The 12,350-nt window shown below is 37.0% G+C and overlaps 1 protein-coding gene across 4 annotated transcripts in view; it reads left to right on the forward strand.

Annotated features, from left to right (window-relative positions):
* The first annotated feature begins 238 nt into the window (after positions 1-238).
* Positions 239-12,350, forward strand: part of R3HCC1L (R3H domain and coiled-coil containing 1 like) — a 107,079-nt gene continuing 94,967 nt past the window's right edge. The window contains exons 1-2 of one of the 4 annotated variants that reach the window (XM_053584621.1): positions 396-649; positions 1,129-1,425. The gene's annotated coding sequence lies outside the window, so the exon portion shown is untranslated. Of the gene's footprint in view, positions 329-395; positions 650-1,015; positions 1,426-12,350 lie in introns of those variants that run through there. The other 3 variants (XM_053584620.1, XM_053584622.1, XM_053584619.1) reach the window with 3 other exon arrangements.

Consider the following 12,350-nt stretch of genomic DNA (forward strand, 5'->3'; position numbering starts at 1 on the left):
ACGTTTTCCATGGGCGGCAAGCTGCAGCGCAGAGTGGAGTGAACACAGGTGAGGAAGAAGAGACATTGAGCGTAGATCACCGTTTTCGAGAACTTGTCCCTGACAATGCGTAAACACGTTCCCGACCTTTTCATTTTGCTAACCCTCCCACGTGACGTGTGGACGTGAGGGGCGTGGCCGGCCTCGCGGAGACTACGAGTCCCAGAAGGCCTCGCGCTAGGGGCGGAGCCGCGGCCTAGCTTGCGCTCCGGCGGCGGGAGCGGAAGAACTTGAGCTTGGCGGCGGTGGCGGAAGCAGAGATCGCGGAAGGGGAGATCGACGGCGCACGGTAAAGAGCACCACCCCCCTCCCCTTCCCTTCCTCCGCACCCCAAGCTGGGACTTGTTGTTCCCACTTCTTCCCGCAGCCGGGGGCGAGACTTCCTTTCCTTTCCGTTTGTTACTGGTGATTTTTTTTCTTCTCACGTGACGCGCGGGGTCGGCCCCCGCCTGGGGCGGAGGTTACTGGGAAGCTCCGGCTTTTCGACCTCTGGGGACTGGGGGATTGAGAGGGATCCTCTAGGGACTCTGTATCCCTCACTGGGCAATGTGTCCTACTTGGTCCCGCTACCCAAATGCCCCTCCGGAGGGGACTTCCTGGGTTTCAACAGGTATTGAGGAGGTCTATGCTGATCTCAGGGCTAAGGGGGCGTTAGCCGAAGGGACCGTCCCCTAGACCACGCGGGGATGCTGGCGATTTCCGGGCCGCGAGCTTCGGGAGTGAGTCCGCTCCGCTGCCCGGTAGCCCCAGGCTATGGCAGTGAGTAGTCTCAGGGAGGATGTACTTCCTGCGTTTCTTGGGCAACCCTAGGAAAACACCAAGTCCGATTATCAAAGTTTTCATGATCTGTGCATCCGCTTCTTAGAGTTAAGGGAAAGAACACAGGATTTGGATTTGATGTCCTGGAAAGAGTCTCGGTCTTCCAGTTGCTGGACCTGTGATATTTTATACAGTAGGCAGTTTCAGCTTCAGTTTTCTCTCTGGAAAATAGGGATGATGGTCTCTGCCCTGTCTACTTTCCGGGGTTGTTGTGGGATTCAGCAAAAGTGATAAATGTACGAAAGCTTTGAACTTTAAATTGTGTTTCAGATACAACCCAACCATCCTGTTTCCAGTCCAGGTTTTTTGAATTTTAAAACCACATTCATGTCTTTATGAAGATCAAATCAGTTAGTAAATGCGAGAAAGTGTCTTTGGCAACTAATACAAACCATACAGATGTTCTTATGCCGAGTTTCTAGTGAAGACATTAGGACTTTAATCACCTGTGGAGTCGATTTTAAACATCTGAGTTTTAAGGCCCATGAGAGATTGGACTCTTCCTCACAGGACACGCAACTGACTACCTCTCTTGCTCTGTTATAACCTTCCATCGGCTCCACACAGGTACAAATAATCTTAGAAAGCACTAAATGTTTCTCCAATATGGTACTAAAATAGTACTTGTCTCCAGCAGGTCTTGTGACTTGTCACAGTTGGAATTCAGAATATAACTAGCTGATATTCTAGTCTTTTCTGACAAACCTTGAGACCTTATGGTAAATTGCTTATTATCTTTCTCCTCACCTTGTAGAGGTTGGTAATTTTGCAGATAATTTTTAAACGGGGTATGGGAGTGTGGTAATTAAGTATTTTTAGCCTGTATTCTGAAATCATTGAAAAACACTTGAAAATGGTTCCGAAAACACAAAGAGAATGGCCGTAAGATGCATTAGCTGGGTGTACAAAGTTGAACAAATTTGAGTTCAAATCCTGGTGCTGTGACTTAACTACAGGTTGAGTATTCCTTATCTGAAGTGTTTGAAGAGGCTAGCAGTACAGTAGTACCTCCATAGTTGACCACATCCTTAAAGTTGACATAATTTTCATAGACAGGATATATACCACATACATCCGTACAGTAGATCTGGTTCCTTATGTTGAATACCTCCTTATGTTGACCAGTTTGTTACAGTCCCTTGGATGGTCAATTTTCAGAGGTTCTACTGTATTTGAGATTTTGTTTTTTAAGATTTTTAAAAAAAATTTAAATTTTTTTTAAATGTAGTGATTGCTTTTTTAAAAAAAATTCAGATTAATGTGAGGGTACAAACCACTAGGTTACACTGTTTGCATTTGTTAGGTAAAGTCCCTCTTGTAGTTGTGTCCTGAAACCAAGAGGTGTGCCATATACCCTTATATTGTGTCTGTTAAGTGGGAACACACCAATCCCCCTCCCTCCTCTCTCCTCCCCTCTCCCCCTCCCTCTTCCCTTCTCTTTTCCCCCCTCCTCCGAATTTGAATTGAATTGCGCTTTTCTCTTATGTGGGCATACATATTTCATATTTTTTTGATTTTGGAATATTTGCATATACATAATGATATAAACACAGTTCATTTAGGTTTCATATATACCTGTACACATAGCTTGAAGGTAATTTTATGCAATACTTTAAATAATTTTTGCATGAAACAAAGTTTGGATTGCCTTTTTTTTTTTAATTAAATCATAGCCGTGTACATTAATGCGATTATGGGGCACCATGCACTGGTTTTATATACAATTTGAAATATTTTCATCAAACTGGTTAACATAGCCTTCCTGGCATTTTCTTAGTTAGTGTGTTAAGACATTTATTCTCTACGTGGATTGCTTTTTGAGTAAAACCTGTTATATGAGGTTAGATGTAGAATTTTCTACTTGTGGTGTCAAAAAAGTTTTTGGAGTATTTCAGGTTTTGGACTTTTGGGTTAGAGATACTCAACCTGTAGTTTTGATTTTGGCCACATCAGTTGACTTCTCTGAGCCTATTTACTAATCTCTAACATGGGGATAATAGCATTTACCTCATAAAATGTTTTACTGTAAGGATCTAGATGAGTTGTGACCATATTGGGCTTAGTAGTGCCAAGTGTAAGCTGTTCATTTTGTTGATATTAATATTGGTGACTGTAATGATAATGATAATTTAGATATTTTCCTGAGATTCCCTGTATTTGTTTGTAAAACAAGGATAATTATCTTGAATTCACAAACTTTTATTTTTTTTGAGACAGAGTCTCACTCTGTTGTCCCAGGGTAGAGTGCTGTGCTGACATAATCTCAGTCTCCTGGGATCAAGCAATCAATCCTCTTGCCTCAGGCTTCTGGTAGCTGGGATTACAGGCATGCACCTGGCTAAATTTTTGTATTTTTAGTAGAGATGGGGTCTTGCTCTTGCTCACGCTGGTCTTGAACTGGTCTCGAATGCCTCAGTTCAAGCAGCCTCCCAGACTGGTAGGATTATAGGCATGAGCCACCATGCCCTGCTGAATTCACTAACTTGAAAAAAAAAAATCAACTTTTCACATGTATATGTGAAAATAAATGCAATTAAAAGGAGAGGGAAAAATCAACTGTAATTAGACATTCTTAGATGGCATTTGTTTTAATAATTGCATTTTATATAAAAATCATACTAGGCTTTATTTTTTCACTTTTAGAGGTTCCTAAAATCCTGTTGTGAAAAGTTTCTTGTTGGGCTTTGCTGTATTTCTATTTTCCTAGAGATTCCAAATGTTTTATATCTAGTTTGTTGAAATTTAATTGATGTGTCATTTATGACCTCTAGTAAGAGTCAACATCTCTACACATTATAGCTGTGGCAGAACAGTTATCTATTTTTATGACTAAGATATTGACAAGGATAGAGTTTTATACAACAGTTTTTGTCCTGCCTTAAAAAAAAGTCCAGACAATTTGACTTTAAAATTTCAGAGTGGTACATAAGAGTCTAGGAGACTTGGTGACCTTCATGTTTTCAAGGTGGAAATTCAGTGACTGGTGCAGGTCGTGGGACTGATGTGTTTGTGTCTGTAAGGAGTGAGAGTTTAAGAAAAATACAAGGAGGGAAGCCTTATAGATTTTATGGAGAAAGATGATTTGTTGGTCAAGGCAAAGTCTTAAGGTTAAGAATCTAAATACTGTTTGTTTTTACTTCCTTCAAATGCTTTGTCAATTACCAGGTGTCTGCAGATTCAGGTGTTTAGCACATATTTCCTTTACTCTCTTTTTGATGTGGTATTATCCCCTGGCTATGTTTTGCCAGTGTCATTATTACCTTATAAATCAGAAAATAATTATTTTTTCTTGACAGACTTGTATACAAAGTTCACAGTAGTTACTTCTATTAAAATCTACTTAGTGTGCTATGATGTGTTATTTTTTTCATGTTTTAAATACTTTTTGTTTCTTGTTTTTTGCATAAGAGGAATTTTTGGAAGGTGTACTTATTCTCAACTATAGTGTCTTAAGTGTGCTTAGAGAATGCTCAGCTAGTAAGGACTGCTGAATAGTTCTGAATAGGAACATTTTGTTGATTGTCTTATATCATTGAGGCATATTGTATTTGGAGAGGCCATAGTGGAAATAACTTAAACTTTGGAGTCAGACAGACCAAAGTCTGAATCCAGGCTCTACTAGATGCAACTTTGGATAATTATTCTGAATTCACTTTCTCATCATTTGTAAAACAGAGATAATAATCCCTTTTGCCTTTTCATAATTTCAAGTTCAGTTGTATCTGGGATTGAGGCAGAACGTTGCTGTAAATTATGAACTACGTATTGTTCTTTTTGATCAAAAAAAATGCTAACCCTGTGGGGTTGAAAAGATTAGAGATTATTTTAACTAGGCACATACTACCCAATGTTAGTAAAAGATAAGGGGTCGTTACTACCATTTTTAGTATTTACTATATTTTTCTGACAGTCATGGATTTGGTGATATATCTATATTCATTCCCCTAATGCTTCACATGATCAGTGTTTTTCAGTCAAGGTTAAGGTTGTTGACTGACCATGGAACCCAGAAACATAGTAAAGCTAATTGGCCAGCATGGAGTTTGAATCTGTGACCTTGTCCTCATTAGCTCAATGAGCTAGCTTTTCATAAATATCTCACCAGAATGAATGCAAAGACTGATATTTTTTATTCGGCACGCATGCTACTCATTAGACATAAGTAAATGAACTAATGCCAGAAGTTAAAGTATATATTTTTAATTATTAATTTCCATAAATATAAGATTAGCCTTCACACTTACGTGTAAAACTGATGACCCATAGAATGATCTTTGACAATCACTAACCTAAACTATAATTTAGACGTTTCTTTTGTAGCTATTGAATTACATTTGTTGCAGACCTCCCACCTATAGGGAGAAGTAAGACAGAATGGCTAGGCTATTCATGTCTTGAAAGAGAATCCTGCTGCTACTGTATTACAAAATGGGCTCTTAGATAATGTGGAAAACATTTAGAAATCTCCGTTAATGAGCCTCAACAGGATGGATGAAGCTTGGGTTACTCCTAAGAGCCTCTTGAATTACAAAGAAATTCCTGTGTTGGACTGTTAGATAGAAGAAAAGTTACAGGGTATTGCTCAACAGTGGTAAGCCTGCATTTGGAGAGAATTTTCTTCTCTCCATAAAACATACACTTGTTGCTCGTAGGTTGTGGTGTTCATTTTTCACTGTCTGATGCTAGCCTTCTGTATAGTTTTTTTTTTTTTTTTGTAGTTTTTTTTTGGCTGGGGCTGGGTTTGAACCCGCCACATCTGGCATATGGGACTGGCACCCTACTCCTTGAGCCAATTAAGTTTTACTAATATTTGTTGTCCCTCTTGTATCTTTTTTATAACATACAAGAATATCTATCTGGTATTGTGAGGTCCAAATAGCACAGATTAACCTGTGAACATGATGTCATGGATTCCTGGCGTAGGCAAGTGGCTGACCATTCATTAACTTGGTTAGAGTCCAAAATGTAGGCAAAAGGTATGTAGTACTTTTTAAGAACAGATTTGCCTCTTCTTTAAGAAAAGAATCTGAATGTGTATAGTGTTCATTCATATTAGCTTCTGAGAGGGCTGTTTTCAGATTCTTTGCCATGGAATGCCAGAAGAGTATTAAAAAAGAAGCACTTAGATTGATAGGCCTCTCAGATTTATAACAGTAGCACTTTTCTGTTTTCTTACTTGTAAAATAGGGATAATAATAGCAGCCCTATTTGTTTATAAGATTAAAGGAAAACAGAAGTGATTTCTTGAAAATGGGTTGGAGAACTATGGGAAAGAGACAAAGGCAGAGTGTGAGAGAGGAACACAAAGACATGTTCACAGACAGTCATATAGACACATACAATAGGCAGAAAATGAGGGTCAGTCAGAGAGGAGAAGTCAAAAACACTGCGGGGGACAGTCACATAGGCACAGTTAGAAAGAAGGGTAATCAAAGGTGTAAAGAGAAGGGCAGAGTTAATAAGTGAGAGACAGGTAAATAAAAGGAGGGAGACAGAATGAAGGAGTAACCAGAATTGCCTGATCAATAGGTGTAGAGCTTGTTGAGTTAGTTTTTGTCTGTTATTTGAGGAGAGCTTATAAATATTTATATAGTTAGCTAGGAAAGGGGAGAAAACACATTAACAGTAAATCAAGTTACGTGTTTATGGTATTTTCATTACATTAGCATTTTCCCTTAAGTAGTTTATTTTGCATATTCACCATACAATTACCAAGCCAACTTATGTGTTACAGACCTGTTAACTGCTAGCTTAATAACCCTCATTGTAGTTTAAAATAAAATTAAAAAAAAGATTATTTTCTTAATTTTTTTCCTCAAAATTGAATTATCTGATTTATTGTAGAAAACTTGGAAAATACAGAAAATTTAGAAAGACAGCAGAAGCCACGCAGTCTCACAAACTAAACATAGCACATGACAAAACCTATGTTTTTAATGTTTGTTTTTTTTTTTTTAGTCTTTTAAAATATTTTTTTGTTGTGTCCTTGTCTGGATTGGGTGTCAGAGTAGTGCTGGCCTTCGAGAATGAATTTGGAAGTATTCCCTCCTCTTCAGTTTTTTGGAAGAGTTTGAGTAGAATTGCTATCAGTTCTTTAAATATGTGGTGGAATTCACCAGTAAAGCCATCAGGTTTGGGGCTTTTCTTTGGTGGGAGACTTTTTATTATGGCTTTGATCTTGATGAGAATCTTTCAACTCATTATTAGTTTGTTGAGGTTTTCTGTTTCTATATGGTTCATTCTTGGTAGGTTGTATGTGTCCAGGAATTTATCTGTTTCTCTAGATTTTTTGATCGTTGGGATATAGTTTGTAATAGTCTCTTATGAGTCTTTTTATTTCTGTGGTGTCAGTTGTTATGTCTCCTTACATAATTTTTCAAAAAACCAGCTTTTCGTTTTGTTGATCTCTTTTAGTCTCAATTTCATTTATTTCTACTCTGATATTTCTTATTTCTTTCCTTTTACTAATTTGGGGTTTGGTTCTTTTCTAATTTCTTGAGGTATATCTTTAGGTTATTTGACATCTTTCTACTTTTTTGTGATATAAGGCATTTGTTGCTATAAACTTTCCTAGTACTGCTTTTTTTGTATCCCATAGATTTTGGTATATTATATTTCCATTTTCATGTGTTTCAAGAAATTTTTTAATTTCTATCATTTATCTATTGGTCATTCAGGAACATGTTTAATTTCCAAATGTTTGTATATTTTTTGAGGTCTTCTTGTTAGTGATTTCTAGTTTCATGTCATTGTGATTTCCTTGTGATTAGAAAAGATACTTGATATGATTTCTTGTTTTTTGAATTTGTTGATGGCTTAACACATGGTCTGTTTTGCAGAGTAATCCACGTGTTGATGAAAGAATGTGTATTTTGCAGTAATAGGAATGTTCTGTAGTGTCAGTTAGACCTCTTTGGTTTAGTGTGTAGTTTAAGTCTGATATTAGGTGATTTTCTGTTATTGTACTATAGATCTATTAATGTTTGTTTATATACTTGGGAGACGTGGTGTTAGGTGTAAAGGTATTTACAATTAATTATATCCTCTTGCTGAAATGACCCCTTTATCATTATATAGTGACTTTTATTACTTCTTTTTACAGTTTTTGACTTAAAACCTGTTTTATTTGATACAAATATAGCTATTCCTGCTCTGTTTTGGTTTCTGGTTGTATGCAGTATCTTTTTGTATCCCTTCACTTTCAGTCTACATGTGTCTTTATAGGTGAAGTGGTTTTCTTGTAGGCAGCAAGTCTTTAAGTCTTCAATGGAAAATTGAGTCCATTTACATTCAGTGTTATTGATAAGTAAGGACTTTATTACTGTCCTTTTGTTGCTTGTTTTCTGTTTGTTTTGTAATTTCTTTCTTCCTTTCCACCTGCCATGCTTTGTTGTTACCTTTCTCTGGTAGTGTTTTAATTCATTGCTTTTTCTTTTAATGAATCTGTTATAGGTATTTGCATTGTGGTTATCATCAGCGTTACAAGAAACATCTCATAACAAGTTACTTTAAAGAGATGACAACTCATCTTAGAAAATAAATGAGAGATTAAAAAAAAAAAGTATAAGTTCCATCCTCCCCCACATTTTGAATATAGGTGTTGTCTCAATTTATATATTTTTATATTGCCTATCTCTTAACAGGTTGCTATAGCTACTGTTTTTGATGGATTTGTCATTTGGACTTTATACTAGAGTTATGAGCAGATTGAACATCACGCTTACATCATTAGAGTATTATGGATTTATCCATGTACTTAGTTTTACACAACAGTGGGCTTTATACCTTCAATTTTTCTTTTTTTTGCATGTTTGTGTTTTTTTGTTCAAATTAAAGAACACTTGGTCTGGTGGTGGTGAATTCTCTTATCTTTTGTTTTGGGAAAAACTATCTCTCCTTTATATTTGAAAGAAAGATTTTCTTCATATAGCATTCTTGGATTTTAATTGCTTTTTCTTTCTTAACACTTGTGACAGTGTCATCCATTTCCTTTCTGGCCTCCTCAATGGTTACTATTGAGAAGTCTGTTGCCAGCCAAATTGGCTCCTTTATATGTTGTTTGCCTTTTTTACCCTTGATGCTTTTAGGATCCTTTCTTTGTCCTTGACCTCTGAGAGTTTACCTTGTATACCTTGGGTTAGTCTTATTTGGTTGGAACGTATTTGGTGTTCTCTGATCTTGCATATTTCTTTCCCAAGTTTTGTAAAGTGTTCTGTTATTCCTACTTTGAATAAACTTTCTACCCCTTAGTCTTGCTTAACTCCCTCTTGAACTACCAATTTGGGAGTTTGTCTTGAGCAATTTTTAGACTTGGTCTTTTGAGGTAATTTTCCATATCTTGTAGTAAGTCTACATTACTTTTTATGCTTTTTTCTTTTCTGATCATATTTTCAAATATCCTGTGTTTGAGCTTACCAATTCTTTCCTCTGTTTGACCCTTTCTGTTGTTGAGAGCCTTTAACAAAATTTTTCAGTTCAGCAAATGTATTTCTCAGTTCCAAGATTTCTGTTTGATTTTTATTATTCTGATCTCTTTGTTAAATTCTTGTGATAAATTTCTGAATTCCTTTTCTATGTTATCTTAGAGATCAATGAGTTTCCTTAAAATAAATGTTTTTAATTCTTCATCAGAGAGTTTATGTATCTCCATCTTGTTAGCATCACTTGTTTTGTCTTTATCAAGAGTTCATTGTTCCTTGTTTGTTGTTGTTTCTTACGAATGTACTTCTGTGTCTTTGCATTGAAGGATTAGTTATTTATTCCAGTCTTCTTTGTCTGGCTTGTTTTGGTTTTTGTTGGATGTGTATTGCTTAGAGGTTCTTTGTAATTTACCTGTTGATTTTCTATTTCTTTTTTCCCCTCCTGCTAGATTGCTATCCCCTTTTCAGATTGCACCTTGATCCCAGGTTTGCCTTGGTTTTAGTAAACAATTAGTGTGCCACCTGTCCAGAATGAGGGAGGTTCCAAAGGGGATATCCCAGTAGAGGTGGAAAGGCTAGATAGGGGAACCTGTGGAATAACACCCTATAGCATGGTGGTGCTGAAACAGCTACTCTGATGTGGTTTTTCCTTTGGCTGAGTTACAGGGGAGAGTTCCCATGCCTGGGGATGTTCTTACCTCCTTTCTTTGTCTCTGGCTATCCTCAGGCATGTTTCTTCTTTCAGGCATTTCCTGTGGGTTGGGGCAGGGACAGATGTGCCAGAGATCCCAAGTTGTTGGGGAAGCTGGTTGTCCACCTTGATCTCACTTTTTCTAGTGTTAAAAACCATGAATCAGGGGGAACTTTTCTGCATATTTGGTGCCAAGCAGATTGGTGGGAGGAGATTCACAGATATGGAAGCTGATGCTCCCAACATCTACTTGGAGTTTTTTCACTTCATCTGGTCCCAGGAACTGTTGCCTCCTCATATATGAGTTCTGGGAAATTGCTGGTGATAATCTTGGCATTGTGTATTAGTTTTTGGTTTTCTGTGGGAGGAGAGTGAAGCTGCCATTTTGGAAGCAGAGCAATGTGTGATAGCATCTTTGGAATAGGTGTTAATGTGCCTGGTTAAGAGGGTGAGTTCTGGGAAGCCTAGTTGGAATGATCTCTTTTAGTATAGTAGATGTGTTCCTTGAGCAAGTTATTTAATTTGTCTTGTGTCTCAGTTTCCTCATTAGTAAAATGGAGATGGTGACAGTACTCCCTACTTTGTAGGATTAGCTGTTAGAACAATGCCTGGCAAATATTAAGGGCTCAGTAAATATTAACTATTACTAACCACCACCACAACTACTACTATTGCTTCTCCCACCACTTTCTCTGTTTTGTTTTAAAAATCAGTTATGTTCCTATATAATTATGTCTTAGTGAAATGATAGGCAGCTATAGATAAAATTGGAGCTTAAAAATATCAGACAGAGAGATGTGGGGTTTTAAAATGTTTGGCCTAGAGCTTAGTGGGAGTAGAGCAGAAAAACCTAAGGATGAAATATTAGGAAATATTTGTAGAAAACAAAGAGTATATATTAGTATAGGTTACGTTAATTAGGATTAGATTGGTTGCAACCAAATAATAGTCATAAAAATATGGTAGAAGTTTATTTCTCTTGAGTCAGGAATTCCAGAAGTTTATGTTAAGTGGTTACTCAACTGTGCATGGTTTCTGTTCTTTTCCAAAGTTAATTTAGGGTCTAAGATAGCTATTAGAGCTTCAGCTGTTTTATCCACATTCCATTCCAATCATTGGAAAGGAAAAAGAAAATAACATGTCTCTTTCCCTTTAAGGATACTTCCTGGAAGTTATGTATACAGATTGGGTAGCCCTATCTGATATGCTTGAGACCAGAAGTGTTTCAGATATAGATATTGTGTGGAATTTTGACATTTTTCAATACTTTTGATGTAACAGAGCAGAGAATAAGCAAAAGGAAAAAGCAACAGGCAGCGCCTGTGGCTCAAAGGAGTAGGGCACCGGCCCCATATACTGGAGGGTTCAAACCCGGCCCCGGCCAAAAACTGCAAAAAAAAAAAAGGCAACAACAAAACTCACAGCATGTAGATCTTGGCCCTACTTGGGGCATTATAGAGAACTTGCCATTGGTGTATATGGCCTGCACGTAATGCCATTTTTTACCGTTTGTGAGCATGTTTGTATGGGGGATCTGGGTGTGTGCAGATATATCATGGCCGAAAAGTACTGGGAGGACCTTTTATCCCTTGGGAACACTGAATAAGCTATGTGTTATATATGCCTGTGTTTTGATTGTGACCTGTCATGTGAAATCAGGTGTATTTTCCACTTGTGGGTGGTACTCAAAAAGTTTTGGATTTTGGAACATTTCAGATTTTAGATTAGAGGTGCCCAACATTTTTGCTCATTCTGTTGATGACACTCAGTCACAAAGTCACACCTTGCTGCTGGTAGGGAAATTCAGACTATAGAATATTGTAAGGAACAGGAATAGTGAGGGTAATCCAAGTATAGCTAGATGAAGAATACAAAGTAGGTAACAGTTAATTATCTTTAGGGTAGTTTAACTCATCTTTGGCAATCCTTTATAGTTTCTATAATTATTAATCTTCTCTTATCAAATTATATCAACAGTACTTGGTTTTTAGGATATAATGCCTTCACGAATCTTTGCTTAATTAGGATTATCAGTCTCATAAAGAAAAAAATTAAGTATATTATAGGTATATATTTACATGCATATATTCCCCCATTTAGTGTTAGTGTTGGCCAAAAGCATTTCATATGACACTACGTAGTAAAATTGATGATAAGTATCTGATACCCCTTTTTTGTTGTTTTAAATCTAAAATTTTACCAATTCTTCTAGCCACTCTGGAATTTTTTTTTTTTTTTTGCCAATGTTTTCGATCTGTCTCTGTCCTTTTGTATTACTACTCTCTCTCACTGCTGTTAATTGTACTTCCTCCAATAGATAAGTGAGCAAATTTAATTAAATGTGTTATTTGCACTGTTTCCTGATATTAATGAATTTGTAA

The sequence above is a fragment of the Nycticebus coucang genome, chromosome 3 (assembly GCF_027406575.1).
Source record: "Nycticebus coucang isolate mNycCou1 chromosome 3, mNycCou1.pri, whole genome shotgun sequence".
NCBI lineage: Eukaryota > Metazoa > Chordata > Mammalia > Primates > Lorisidae > Nycticebus > Nycticebus coucang.